We start from the raw sequence: 12,301 nt of genomic DNA, 5'->3' as shown, positions 1-12,301 counted from the left end.
CGCATTTATCACATTTTGACTTCGTCATTCGTCGTTTTTGGTACGGACATGATCTGCACATACTTCTTTTATTTTCTTTTTTATCCTTTTTGGTTAACTCCCCGTTGTTTTTACTGCAATTCGGAGTAACAATATTTTCAATATTTACTCTTGTCTTGCTAAGTAACTTTGGCATTGTCAGTCTTTCTTTTTGCCATGGTTCAACAAGACTCTTGTGGAGCTCTTTCAGGAATTGTCTACGGTTGAGAGGTTTTATTCCGGCAGTAAACATATTGTGTGTATAAATTACGTAGCTGTTAATAAATGCTATATTTAGGATACCATAAAATATACACATTGGTCATCTATTTGTCTTTCGTGAACACGACATGACATGGCTCATTTGGCCCAACGTATCGACTCTGCCTTTTGTTGAGTTATAAAATTCGATCATATGCGGCTTTTTATTATCAATATTAACCGTTCCTTCCTCATTGCATGATGACAACAGACACTCAACTTTATTAGGCTTTGGTTTATATGAAAGTAATGTTAATTCCTGGTCGTAGCAGAAAATCGAAGTTTGGCATTTACGTCCTTTCATGTTCAGCAGCTCTTTGGGTATTTCTTTTTTATTCTTACGCAAGGTTCCTACAAGTGTTAGATTATACGGTGACTTAAATAGCGATTTTGCCAAGGGAACCGAAGTAAACCAGTTATCCATCCTTACATTTCTGTTTGTTCCATGAATGCTTTTTGTAAGTCTTTCTCGTAATATTCTCCAATCGGTATATTTCCTCTACTTGAATCCTTTCCCAAATATGGTATAGCATTAACCATGTACTTAGTGCCGCTGTCACACATCATGATAATTTTTAAGCCATACTTAGCTGGCTTGTTGGGTATGTACATGCGAAAAGACGATCTACCTCTTGTTCATCTATTGTTATATAATTACCTGGAATATAGTTTTCAATACACTTTTGTATAGAAGAATCCCAAACGTTTCTAATTGGAGCAAATTTGTCAGAGATTCTTTGGATACGTTGCGATTTGTCATCAAATCTTAAACGTGTTTGAAGAAACAAAAAACGGTCTTTACTCATGGTTGCCACATATCGTGATCCAGAATAGGTACTATCAAAGAGCTCTCTAGCGGCAAGATGATTATCCTTTCTTGCAGCTGAGAGGACTAATATTCCAAGCATTGCTTTTATTTCCTTTGCGTTTGTTATTCTGTTTGTGGCTGTAGCAGGTTTAGAATTATTGTGTCTTAAATTTATTTCGGCATTTGACATTGTACAATTTCGTTTAATATTTCCTCACTTATAAACATTTCAAAACATTTAAGGGGATCAACGATATTTTTGCAGTTGCGAGTAGGTCCGCGAGCTTTGTGCACTATGTTACATGCTGTATGATGAGATTTAGGCTTAACGGTTGACCATTTGTGGAGGTTTTTTCCACGTAATATATTTTTCGAAAATGTTATGATGTGTGAATTCGGTCTTAATCCCAAGTTTTGTGAACTAGTTGCTTCTTCAGTTTCATTTGATATTTAAATATCACTGCCTGAGTTTCTAGAAACAAACGGGGAAACATTGTCTTCTTCTGATTCAGAAGAAGTTTTTGAAAAGCTGGCGTCACTTAACACCACGTCGCTTTCGTCTGCATCGCTTTCAATTACATCCTCATTATCAGAATAATCACAACTCTCAAAAAACTTTTCAATTTCATTATCGGTTAATGTTTTTTTATTATAAGCCATTTTGTTTTTCAACTAAAGTAAAAAAGGACAAAGTAAATAATTCCGCAATATAAAAATACAAATAAGCAATGATATTAATCCAGACATAAAAGTCACGCTAGTATTAACCTTCGACGATTCGACGAGCAGAAACCAAAAATAAGTAATGTTCTAGCTACCCGGTTTAAAAAACACGACTGCTTGCAACAAGAGTCAATGACCTACTAACACCATGCAAAATTTGAGAGTGTTAGACACACACATTTAAAAGCAATTTAGTAAAAAAAAAACGATGCTCGTCGAATCGTCGATCATTCGTACTCCAGGGTTAAAATTGCATTCATCTTTGGAGTAGTAAGTGTAAAACTCCGTTTTTCTCTTTCCCAGAACTTTCATAATGCTTTCATTGCTTATTTAGAAATCAGCTTTGCTAGGGGCGATAAGTTGTTAATAAATCTTGAAAGATAGGTGGAGCTTTTAGTACTTTTTCGACAATAGTATCGAAGTGCTTACGTCTACGTACCGCTGCCGAAAAAGACATCGGATTTCAGTGAGCCCAAAAAAACAATTGGAATCTCATTGGAATCTCATGCTGCCGCCGAAAGAAAGGATGCTTGCCTATAAGGCCACGCTACAATCGGACTCAACACGAGCCACGTGGGACCGGTACAAGGAGCTCAAAAATGAAGAGAAACGTATTATTAAAATAAAGAAAGAATACGTGAGTGCGAGGAGCTTGAGATGCTTGCTCATAGGAACAACGCCCGAAAATTCTACCAGAAAGTTCGGCGACTTATAGAAGGTTTCAAGACCGGGGCGTTTTCCTGTAAGAACAAAAACCTGGATGTTGTTGAAAAGGTTGAGTATTTCTGGGGAAGTAGTCCTAATTAGCGTTTAGCGCCGTTTTACTATCACTGTTCTCGTGCGATGTCTTGTTTTTTTTTTGTTTTTGCTCATCATTTTCTCCGATAAAAATTTCTGCCTTGAAATCCAGCGTAGAATCTCTCTAAGTAGGCTATTGACCTCTCTTGCTGAACAAAACAAACACTGTACAAGGCTCTCATCATGTATGTCCTAACGTATGGCGCAGATACTTGGACGATGATAATATCCGTTGAGGCGTCCCTTAGAGTATTTGAAAAAAAGATTCTGCGGTATATTTTTGGACCTTTGCACGTTGGTGATGGCGAGTATCGCAGGCGATGGAACCATAAGCTCTATGAACTTTACAACGTCATAGACATAGTGCAGCTAATAAAGATACAGCGACCACGTTGGCTCGGTTATGTCGTTCCGATGAATACAAACGCTCACGCTCTGATAGTATTCGATGCGGTACCAGCTGGTGATAGCAGAGGAAGAGGCGTGCTCTGCGTTGGAAAGATCAGGTGGAAAAGGATTTAGCTTCGCTTGGTGTGTCCAACTGGCTCCGGTAAGCACGAGAAAAAAACGACTGGTGCACTTTGTAAAACTCGGGCAAAATTGTGTAAGCGGTTATCGCTCCAATCAAGAAGAAGTGTAGTGTTGCCAGTTGATGATGAACTTCATCTAGGCGCGACGATTGCAGAACACTTTAAACACATTGGAAATTTACTGAAACTAATTAATTAATTATAAATTCATGGAAATAAATTAATTATAAATTCATGGAAATAAATTAATTATAAATTCATGGAAATAAATTAATTATAAATTCATGGAAATAAATTAATTATAAATTCATGGAAATTAAATAATTAATTAGAAATTCGTGGAAATTAATTCCAATATAATTGCCGATCACTTTTCAGTGTAAAATGTAAATATTGTAATTCTTGGCGTAAATTCGATCAGAACATTGCATAAAACGCAGCACATCATTCCGTTAACAGTAATTTCCACCTTAACCAATATACATATTCCTTCAATCTTTAAAATACTTTTTATAGGCTGATTTTAGAATCGCTTTCTACTACTGCTCATCTAGATATACAGGTTGCCCCTGTGCACAATGGCTGCTCTTCGGCATGTAAAGGAACACAATTAATAAGTTCCTTTGAAAGAACAAATTTACAGAGACAAGGATCTTCTTCCACTTTTTGATTGGTGCGATAACCGCTTAAGCGATTTTGGGCGTGTTTAACAAAGCGCCCCAAACCTTTTTTCTCATACTAACAAGTTGTATCGCCAGTTGGACATACGAAGTGAAGCCTATTCTTTCCCCGCCTGATCTTTCCAATACAGAGGAGCCCTTCCTCTTTCTCTGCTACCACTAGCTGGTACCGCATCGAAAACATTCAGAGCCGGAGCATTTGCGTCTATTCTTATCGTCCTAGACTTTGCGCCATACAATAGGACAGACGGTATGAGAGACATATAAAGTGTTAGGTTTGTTCGTCGAGAGAGGACTTTACTACTTAATTGCCTAATTAGTCTAAAGTAAAACAAGTTCTGCTTTGGATTTTAAAGCTAACATTATTATCGGAGTTAATGCTAGCGAACGCCGTAGCCGAATGAGTTGCTGCGTGACTAACATTCGGAATTCGAAGAACGTAGGTTCGAAAGTTCGTGAAACATCAAAATGAAGAAAAAGTTTTTCTAATAGCGGTCGCCCTCGGCAGGTAATAGCAAACCTCCGACTGTATTTCTGCCATGAAGAAGCTCCTCATACGAAAAATATCTGCCGTTCGGAGTCGGTTTAAAACTGTAGGTCTCTTCATTTGTGAAAACAACATCAAAACGCAAACCACTAAAAGAAGGAGGAGGAACTGTGCCAAACACACAAAAGTGGTGTAAGCGCCAATTATATAAATATATACATATTGAAATGGGAGCGCTATGAAAATGTGCTTTATTTATAACATTCGTCAGTAATGCCAACCTGGAACAAACATTAATTGGAATTGATTGAAATTATGCGAAATTGAAATAGGAATGTAATGAACACGAAAAACGTAATTATAAAGAAATACATAAACTATTGGATTATAAAATAAGAAGGGAGAAACAAAAACAAATTTGTAAACAGCAAACAGAATAAATTAAAGCAACAAAAAAAGAAAAAATAACTATTAACGATTGACGAAGATAAATTGAATTCAATTATCTATGATTTTAAAGCAAGGTATAAAATATTTACATTTAAGTATACACATATTTTCATAAACCAACACCCATATTGCAATAGAGTTACGTATATGCAAAATGTATTCAGGGAAGTGTGATTTAATTTGACAGTGCTATATATATGTATGTATGTGCATATATAAAGGGCCCGCCATATAACTTTACGGAATTAAAAATGCTATAAAAAAGAAACTACTCAATATTTTTCAAATTGTTTTATTTGGAAGGTCCTTACGCAAAATTCGTCTGAATGATGTCTCGGAAATGTCCAATTGTTGAGAACGACGGTGAACTGATGTTCCTGGTGATTCACGAACACTCTCGGCCACAGCAGCAATATTTTCGGGTGTACGCACGGTTTTTGGTCGGTCACGCGTTGGTTTGTCAATAAGCAACCCAGTTTCTCTTATTTTTTTCGCAAAGTAACGCACATACGCTTCATTCGGTGCTTTTCTTCTTCCCATTGCCGTACGTAATTTTCGTACACACTCTGCAACTTACCATGATTTTCAAAGTAATGTCGCAATATTTCCCAGCGTTCTTTGAGCGTATACACAACTATTTTCGTTCAGCGAAAGAATAAAACTAATTTTCTGTCAAATCAGATGACAGCTAAGCGTTACCATTCTTCAAATAATGCCTAGTTCAAATCCGTAACGATAGATGGCGGGCCCTGTATATGTATGTATACATATGATGATCAACATATATGTATATCATGAACTATGTATTATTTTGATGTATGTACATATTATTGGTAAATTAAAAGTACAAGTCGAAAAGAAAAATAAGAGAGTTTATGAAAATTCTAAAATCCAACTTTAATTTAAATAATTTCGAGTTATTTTAGTCAGTTATTTCTGGGGCGTTGTTTCTGGTAGCCCGCCATTTTGTCTATCAGCTGTTCATCAGCCCAGGGATTGGCAGTGCTGCCATTTGCACAAACGAGTCCTTGGCGCCCTCTAACATAAAATGAGAGAGTTTCGCATATTGTTATCTAAGACCTGGTCTTGTCCTCGTTCACCACCAGACCCATTCATATTGCTTCTTTATCCAGCTTAGAAAAGGCAGAACTAACTGCGCTAAACTAAATTGTCCCAAACTGAACTAAACTGTCCCTCAGCGATTAAGCTCTCCAGCACCAGGTTAAATAAGTCACACGACAACGAGTCACCCTGTCTGAAATCTAATGGCTCAGAGAGGGGTTTTCCAGTTCTGACGGCGCTGTTGGTCAATGTCATCGTGCACACTCGTATTAGATTTTGGGGGATGCCAGACATCGCAATGCGGCTTTAAAATTGACGAAAAGATGATGGGTGTCGATTCTCTTTTCATGGGTCTTTTTCAAATCTTAATTTTTTTATTTTTATAAAGCTTAAATAACAATAGAATTCTTAAATGAACAAAAAGATAACGCAGCGCTAGCAACGGAGGCTTTCAGCTGGGGTTTTCCAATACTATGTAGATATCTGGTCAATTGTGGTTTTTTCTGGCTTATGCCTTAGTTATAAGGTCCAACCAGTTGGTTTAAGGGGGGGCTAGCTAGAACCTTGTACGCTATATTTAAGAGACTAAGACTTTTAGTGTAGCTTTATTAGTATTAAAGCCATATCTCCTTTTACACTCCTTTTACACCTAAATTTTAAACGGTTAAAAATATATGTGGGGGTTTCCAAGGTATCGTGCAAGTCATGTTCATTAAAAATTTTACCTCCTCTAACCATTTGTTTAAGTAAAGTGTACTCCGATTCTTTTATAAGTTTGGTTTGAACCAGATCGGAACGCTATTTGTACCACTCTTTATTTATTTTAATACTTTAATCTCCGCACGTATGTGCAGTTACACTTCGCCAGGGGCTGGCAATATTTTGAAAGAATTAATTGAAAAAGCGTTATTGAAGCATCCTCCAAGATGTGATGCATTCTCCTAGGGTGCTGTGTTTATTGTTTTAATTTTCAAAAAGTATATTTGTATTGTAGAAAGTACGTTTTTAGATGCACAAAGTATAAAACAGGTATGCCCGATTTACAACCCTTTACTCAATACTTCCTGTTTGCGTACTCGATACCGATTTAATATATTAATTTAACATTAACGGTAATATAAAAGAATTTTGCGCTTTATACATGCACATAGATTTCAAATAAGAGCTGCCTTTTTATATATTATCGCCTAGAACACACAACTTGTACTAAGAAGACTTGCTTTTCCTAAACTTTCAATATCCATTATGCAATTAATCAAACGACAAAATTGAAAATCTTTAACGCTTGTGTAAAAATACATAGTGCTCTGAAACTGCTCTACATAATATGGTACTGCAGATAGAAAGAGCAGTGCACTGGATATTTTTTGACATATCTGCAACTTTAAACAATTTTCGATCAAGATACGGATTGAGGGTCTAGGATCACTTGACACACATTCATCGATACAAAACTGGATCGGCAACCTCTTGACTTGTAGTACAGTGGTAATAGAATGGGTTTCTTGTTATGTTCGAAATTAGACTATGAACAATCACGCAAATCGCCGGACAACTGCAGTGCGTTCTAAGCTGAGATCTGCGCAGCAACGAAAGCAGCAGACTTAGTCGTAGAGAACACTTCTCGGAACTTTCAAATAAGCTTCTATATTGACCGCCAAGCAGTCATCAAAGCAATAGCAGCTGTTATAACAAACTCACACTGCGTACGGCAATCCGGATCAGGATGGATGAGCTAGGCATTGAGAAACAAGCCACCATCTACTGGGTTCCAGGACAGAAGAAAGTTGAAGGAATCGGCAAAGTGGGTATACAGCCAAAGTAGGCGCAAATCTTTCTGCAGCTAGCATGGCCGGTATACAACCATCGGTATGCAAACAACGACTGGATATAGATGCAGCAATGATTCAAGAAGTGAACTAAAGATCGGAAAAAATCAGCTCATGCAAGATCGTTCAAATCATGCAACGAGCGCACAATGTCTATATATTATCTCTTCCCAGAAAAGAGTGTAAACTTGTAGTAGAGATACTGACGGGACACTGTCTCACTCCATCGTACGCGGTCAAACTGAAGCTAGTGCTAGAACGACGATACATACACAATATGTAACGAAGCCAACGCAAGAGGAACTCTCGAATACCTATTAAACGAATAAACTGCTTGGGTTCTGCATCATTTTCAACCTTAGAAAGCGTGGCAAATCAAAAAATTAGCAGCATACTTAAATTATCTAGACTGTGTCTTAAAGACAAAATATAAAATTCTTAAACTCTCCATACAAACAATTTGTATCACTATGGATAAATTTCTGGTTCACGTGCGATGTACAGGATCAGACAAGTCTAACGTAACCTAACCTAACGTCAAAACACAACAAAAAGATCGAGAGTGAATTTACTCCTATACGAACATGTGTGGATTTTTCCGAAAATTAACTAATCAAAAATACTAAACATATTATGATGTAAATCGATCTCACATTGATTCTCTCTTAACGAAATTTATTTGCGGTACTTTATCATTACAACAATAACCAAATGCACAACCCAAAAAGCTATAATGACGTAAACTTCCTTTCGCATTACGGCTTAGGATTTAAACAGAGACTTATCCTTTAGCTGAAAGTAAAGTCTCAGTGCCGGTTGAATAAAGTGAGTGGGGAACACCAATTGTCTCCATAATAAAGGAAGCTCAAGCTCGAATATATGATTTCGAAGTCATGCTTAGCCCATATTCGGAAATACATAATTTTCCAATGGTAAGAATCGGTACACTACGAATTACGTGCTGGAGAACAGTTTACAAAACTGGATTTAGCGGAAGCGTATCAACAGTTACTATTAGATAAAGAGTCGTAAAAAGTGTTGTTATTAGTACAGATTTGGATTTCTTTAAATATACTTGGCTATTGTATGGCGCACAGTGTTATGGCTTCTTACATTTCTTTGTTTGAACACACGGCCACTTCCAAATTTCTAAATATCAGGTCAGTCCATAAGTTCGTGCGTTTTTTAAAGGTGGTTTTAAAATAAATAAAAAAGAGTTTGTCTGTAAAGTCGGTTTACTGAAGATAGTTTAACGTGACAACGTCATAAGAAAATACTGATGGAATGTTTGCATTTTTAAAAGGAAATTTTAATTTTATTTGTTTGATAGATATTTTGTTTGGATATAGAGAAGGAGGTAAATGGAATCGCAATGGAATTGATCAAGTTACATTTACACAAACGTGAAAAGTGAATGATTTATCAAACTCATGAAAGATATGTTCAATTTCGATTGTACATCAGACGTTTATAAGTCTACAAAACTAAGAGGCAACATCATCGATTTGACTTTTTCAAGACACATTACACTCGAAACACTCCCTTTCACTTCCTACTTTTCTTATCATATTATATCATTATATCGCAGAGAATAGATTCGTACATTTGATATGTCCATATGATTTGTATTCATCTTTACATATAGATTTGTTGTTTTTGTTTGAAAACTGTGCGAAATTGAATATATGCATGTTTATATGTATTGGCATAGGACATATGTACATATATTAGATTATGAAAATTGCACCAAAGTATATGTATGTATGCATGTTTATATACATATAGTAGTATGTTGTATACTACATACTTATAAGGTATGTGGTAAATATTACCATACATTTTTTCTTTCATGTATAATAATAAATTAATGATAAAAACAACTAGTCGTCACTAATTATAAATTCGGTATATACATATGTATCATTATTTATATTTTTATATTTATTTGTACATAAGCATAATAATAACATGTATAAACATCATTATTATATTTATTTTTATATAAACATAACAACAATATATATATATATGCTCGGCCACATGTTGCACAAGTGGTCAAAACATACTTAGAAACGCTCAAATGGGATGTCCTACCCCACCCGCCGTATAGTCCAGACCTTGCGCCATCCGATTACTATCTCTTCCGATCGATGCAACATGGCCTGGCTGACCAGCACTTCCGTAATTACGATGAAGTCAAAAAATGGATCGATTCGTGGATTGCGGCAAAACCGACCGAATTTTTCACAAAGGGAATCCGTGAATTGCCAGAAAGATGGGAAAAAGTAGTAGTAAGCGATGGACAATATTTTGAATATTAAATTTGTAACCATTTTACGTCAATAAAGTTTCAAATTTCGAAAAAAAACCGCACGAACTTATTCATAGTCCTATTATATATACATTTATAAACACATCATTGTTATCTATATAAACATAATAACGCATACACGCACACAAACCAAAATATAATAAAACACAACACAATATAACATAACATAACATAACATAATAGAACATAACATAACGTAACATAACATAACATGCAGTTCAAGCACGGTAACGCCGCATGAGCAAGATAACGACTCATGAGCAAGATAACAACTCATGAGCAAGATAACGACTCATGAGCAAGATAACGACGCATGAGCAAGATATCGACGCATGAGCAAGATAACGACGCATGAGTAATATTACGTTTCCACCAAAAGCAAACACCGTGTTTGCAGAGTAATGGGGACAAGTTTTTCAAAGATAATTTCCGAATGGAAAGATCCTGCTTTGAAAAATTGTGCAGCAAACTTGAAAAAATAGCCAAAAGAAAAACGAACTATCGAAACCCGATTTCACTAAAAAAGCGCGTGGCAATTGCTCTGTATGCAGAAAAAAACTGCAGGCATTCGAGGTCAATCTCTATTTAGCACATTACTGCCGCCTTGATTTAAAAACTTGGTATCTTTTCTTTATTGAAAATAATTTGTTTATATCGTTAATCCATTGACAGTGTATGAACCATATTGTAAAAGAAATCGCCACAACTGCTCGTACACATATGTAGCGTATAAAAATAATTACTCTTATTTTCATATTAATTAGCTTTTTTCATTTTTACTCATTATTAATGTCTTATTTTATTATGTTTATTCTTTTGGTTCCATTTCTTCCATATGAAACTATGTCATTCCTAAATGGTTAGCAAACAATAATTATGCTTTTATGTCTAGAATGAAACATAAAAATTGTCGCTTCTTATTGCTCGTTACATGACATACCATACCATATATCTCTTCATTTATTGTATAATCATTTGGCTTTTGAAGAATGCCACAATCTCTGTGCAAAGCGCAATGGTATGCCCATTTTAAGAAGCTGTGAGTGGCCATTCAATTTGAGATTTGGTCTGTAATGTAACACTGCCTCCCAGCAAATTTCACTTAATAATGGTATGGTCATCCACATTTTATGAAGGTCATTGCACCGTCGTATACGTTTTTCATCATATTCAATACCACCGAATATGTACATACAACCATTTTGACTGTGCGCTGCGGCATGGAAGTACAAAGCTTTTGGTAGAGAGGCTGTTTTTATAAGTGTCCATTGCTTAGTAGTAAAATTTAATCTCCATATATCTGAAAAATATACTTGATCGGCCTGCAAATGGAAAAGGGATATCCAACTTCAAATATAATTTAATAATACTAAATTTAATTATTACGCACCTGCAAGCCTCCCGTAATGAATGCTTCGACCTCACCATTCGATTTCGTGTGCTGTACGCAGGAAAAGCACTTTCGTGGGTTTGGATATCCGGAATTTTGTCGCTCGATTGTTAGATTTGTTTGTGATGTTCGATCGGGTAATGTGACGAAATATTCCCATCGGTTTGTAATTAAATTAAATGCAGGGATGCGTTGTAAATCATACACTAAATTCGATGTACCACCACCCAGCACATATATGTATTGCCCATCGCAGACAACTTCGTGACGATAACGACCCTCTGGATCTTCGCGTATATCTGGACGACAGATATATACGCATTCCCACACTCGTGTGCGCAAATTTAAGCGATGCACATCACAAGAGTAATCATAGCCAGTTGTTCCCCCAACCGTATATAAATAATGTTCGTGTAAAACTATTCCCGGCGGAATTGGCGCATCACCAGTAGCCTCTATTCGCTTAACACTCGGTTTTTTACCTGTTGTTTGATATATATAACAGTCGTTTGAGCAAGATTCACCAAATGGATAGCCGGTGCGGTGCGTCAATCAAATGTCATATTGACAAATTGCAATCATTGTTGCCATGTTTCGATAAGAATGCAATAATAAATGAGGAAAATGAGCAACATTGCCACCACTTAATAATTAAATTAGATGCAAACCCAACAAAACACGCTTTGAAAAGTGGGTTTAGGTATGGAGTTGTGTTTTAATTTTGTATGGGATTTGACAGGTGTTTTGTTTGGTGTTTGCGCTAAGAACACGATAGCGGCAGAGAACCCAAACTCCGGCTGCGGTGGAAACGTAATATAAGATAACGACGCATTTTTTGGTGCGTGCAGCCGGCTACATCGAATTATAAGACGTTACCACGTCAAAAAGATGGTACTATCTCAAAAGCAGATAGCCCTGGGCTAGTTCTAAATC

At 36.2% G+C, this 12,301-nt stretch overlaps 1 pseudogene; it reads right to left on the bottom strand.

Moving 5' to 3' along the window:
- Nucleotides 1–10,680: 10,680 nt before the first annotated feature.
- On the bottom strand, nt 10,681–11,959 carry LOC128869832 (kelch domain-containing protein 10 homolog; annotated as a pseudogene).
- Nucleotides 11,960–12,301: the final 342 nt, after the last annotated feature.

This window comes from Anastrepha ludens, chromosome X (genome assembly GCF_028408465.1).
Source record: "Anastrepha ludens isolate Willacy chromosome X, idAnaLude1.1, whole genome shotgun sequence".
NCBI lineage: Eukaryota > Metazoa > Arthropoda > Insecta > Diptera > Tephritidae > Anastrepha > Anastrepha ludens.
Note: the sequence above shows the minus strand (reverse complement) of the source record. Positions and strands in the feature narration are given on the sequence as shown.